Source organism: Octodon degus, unplaced genomic scaffold (genome assembly GCF_000260255.1).
Source record: "Octodon degus isolate 3935 unplaced genomic scaffold, OctDeg1.0 scaffold00078, whole genome shotgun sequence".
NCBI lineage: Eukaryota > Metazoa > Chordata > Mammalia > Rodentia > Octodontidae > Octodon > Octodon degus.
The window spans coordinates 7,638,163-7,641,889 of record NW_004524654.1 but is presented as its reverse complement, the minus strand read 5'-3'; positions in this window follow the sequence as shown (position 1 = coordinate 7,641,889).

The following is a 3,727-nucleotide window of genomic DNA, read 5'->3' as shown; positions in this document are numbered from 1 at the left end:
TATATATATATATTGATTTCCACTTCCACCCATTTTCCTGCAAATAACATTATCTCATTCTTTATGACTGAATGATACTTTACTGTGTATTATTACTCTGTATGTGCACTAGATTTTCTTTTATAATTTATTCATTGGCAATTATCAGTTCTATAATTGGCTATTGTGAACTGGCAATAAACATGGGAATGCAAGCATCTATAGTATGCTGGCTTTGATTCCTTTGGATATATGCCAAGAACTGGTATAGCTGAATCATGCGGTAGTTCTATTTTTAGTCCTTGAGGAACTGCAGTACAGATTTTCATAGCGGCTTAGATAGCCTATCTTAGGCATGATGTATTATGAAGAGAATTAGTAGGTAACATATCTTACAAGACTCTTCTTTTTTTTCCCCCATAATTTTATTAAGACTCTTCTCTGCAGACAACAAAAGTATGTAGCATTCTGTTTGTTTGTTTGTTTGTTTGTTTGTTTGTTTTTTTGTTTTTGATACTGGGATGGAATACAGGGCTTGTGCTTGCCAGGCAGACACTTAAACCACTGAGCTATCTCCTCAGCCTGTAGTGTTTTGTTATAACCAGAAACTATATCAAAAGACAATGAAGGGGCTGGAGAGATGGCTCAGTGGTCTAAAGCACCTACTTAGAACAAGCTTAGCAAAGCACAGGGACCGCGGTTCAATCCCCCAAAGCACAGGGACCACGGTTCAATGCCAGCCAGCCCCGCCCCCTGGTGGGCTGAGGGGGGGGGGGCCCACACACACATTAAAAAAAAAAAAAGAAAGAAAGAAAGACAATGAAGGCCGGCCAGATAGTTCAGCAGATTAAAGTGCTTGCTTAGGCAGAGGAGGAGGCCAGGATTCGATCCCCCCCACTGTGCCTGCCCGGTCCCCAGGTCTCTTCTGAAACTAAGATTGAGACTGGGCATAGTGGCACAAACCCATAATCCCAGCACTTGGGAGACTGAAAGACAGGAAGGATCACTACAAATCCAATCTACACAGAGAGACCCTGTAGACCCTGTACTAAATATGAAAGAAGAAAGAAGGAAAGAAAGAAAGAAGAAAGAGAGAGAGAGAGAGAGAGAGAGAGAGAGAGAGAGAGAGAGAGAGAAAGCAAGCAAAGCAAAGCAAAGCAAAGCAAAGCAAAGCAAAGCAAAGCAAAGCAAAGAGACAATGAAATGGCTCTGGAGATGTAGTTCAGTAATAGAGCGTTTGCTTAACTGGATTTGATCCCTTGCAACACACATGACACACTGGCACACAAACAATAGTAAACAAAACAAAACAAAACAAAACAAAAAGCCCAAGCAGAATGCTGGTAAGAGTAAAACTACCGGAACTAACTCCTTGGAACTCTACTTATTAATTTATTCTTTTTTTTAACTACATTTTTTTTAACATTTATTTATTGTGTGTGTGTGTGTGTGTGTGTGTGTGTGTGTGGCCAGCTCAGCCCACCAGGGGGGCGCGGCTGGCTGGCATGTGGTGCTGGGGGATTGAACACCGCGGTCCCTGTGCTTTGCCAAGCTTGTTCCAAGTAGGTGCTTTAGACCACTGAGCCATCTCTCCAGCCCCTAATTTATTCTTTTAGTAACTTCAAAATCAATTTGTTACATTTCCTCGTGGAGGCTCTGTACTGTGTGTCAGGAGCTACATAGCACAGCATGCGTCCTGCTCGTGGAGTGGAAGAAAGCAGACAGCGAGAGGAAAGCCAACACACCACATAATTACATACTCACTCACTTATGCATTCAAAAATAATTATTGAGTATTTATTACAGAATAGGAATATAGCAAGATTAGGCAGGTGGCTCGAGCGCCCAGCTCCAGGCCAGGCGCGCTCTGTCCTAGGCACGCCCACCGAGAGGGGAGGAAGATGGACACGCGCGCCGGGGCAGCAGCAGGAGGGAGGAGAGGGGCAAATCCAGAGAGTGCTGATCATGGGAGCTCTGGAAAGAGCATTTCAGAAAAGGAGGACGAGGACAACTGAGTCAAACGCTGCTGAGAGGTTAAGTAACACAAGAATTGAAAAATGTTCCCTGGATTTCACAACAAGTAGGTCACTGGCGAGCGACACGCCTTAAGTAGCCGGCAGCCAGACAGTCAGAGCTGGGGAGTGGGGGGCTGGGGGGCCGGCGGGGGTGGTGGGGGCGGAGAGACAGGGAAGGCGAGGGCCTCGGGTGGGAATCGCTGGGGACACAGGACAGAATCAGATGGCAGGGCCTTACTGTACAAGACTACTTTTTTCACATAGGAATAAGGATAGAGGACGGCAGTTCTCAGCGGTGCAGTGGTTCTGCGATGTCATCAGTGTCCTTTAATCCTTTTGTTTTTCTGTTGTCACCCTCAGGCAGATTTTTTTTTTTTTTCAGTGTGAACACAAAATGATTGCTCACTCAGAAGCGATCTAATGAGAGAGAAAGAGATCAACTATACAAAAAACAAAAAGGATAATTGGTGTGTAATGTTCCTTAGAAGGAGGAAACAGAAAATGAATCTAAATTAGGAAAGAGGGATTAACCGTAAAAAGCAGTAAAGATAAGCGCTTTATTGTAACAAAGCAGCAGCAATAGAATTACATGTTTCAAACTGAGAAGACGGGACTTCTGTTCCCTCTATACTGTAGGAGGTAAGGTTAGTGCTGCCAGTGAGAGGGTAGGAAGGAGCGGTCAGAGACTTGGGAAGTTTGAAATAGCTGCTGCGAGCGTGAATGAGTCATCTGGTCTCAGAAATTTGTCAGGAAATGTTTCTGTGATGCTAATTATATGAACTGTCATTTTCCCCAAGTGGATCAGCAACTATCACAAAAGGCAGCCGCCTTAAAGTACCTAATTGATAAAATCAGACTCGTATGAACCATAATGAGATTTCTATGCTCTGTCTATTCTGGTAAGTAGAAGTGTTTTATTGACCAGGAAGGAAAGTTAGTGACCTCGGATTGCTAGAGAAGTATCTTCATGGGGACTAAAGTCTTATGCAAAAATGAACATTCAGAACATCTAAGGGTAAGCTATATCACACACAGAATCCTTGGATTCCCAAATATGGAAAACATTTTGAAGTATATATTTGTATGTGAAGGGCATAGATGTAAAGACAAATTGGAATAGAGTGAAACCATAATAATCACAAATTCTATGAAAGCTTTTATAAAGCCATAATTCTCTTTCAGGATGCTCTTTTGTCCATGAAGAATATGGACTTTCTAAATTGGCATGTACGTATATAAATGACTGCATCTTCTTACAGTCTAGCAAGTTCCATTTCAACCTGGACCAGAAACAGAAAGTCTGAAAGTGCCTCCTAATTAGCAACCCAGGCTGTATAAATGAGCCCTGGAAGATACATCACAGGAATTTGTGGAGAGTTTTCACGCCACTTTAACAAAGGCGATGTGCTTCTGAAATTGAGAGATCTAGTTGCCTAGAGTTTTAAATGAGTGACATCAAAATAGAAGTGGGTTAAGGGAGAGAAAAAGCAATTTGAATTTTTTTACTGATAGGCTACAAAAAAGATTGAATTGGGGGTGCTGGGGAGATGGCTCAGTAGAATAAGCCCTTGCCTGGCAAGGACAAAGACCTGAGTTCAATCCCCAGTTCCGCAAAAAAAAAACAACAAACAAACAAACAAAAAAAACTATCCTTGGGCCGGGGAGATGGCTCAGTAGGATAAGCGCTTGACTGGCAAATGCAAGGATCTGAGTTCAATCCCCGGTTCCACAAA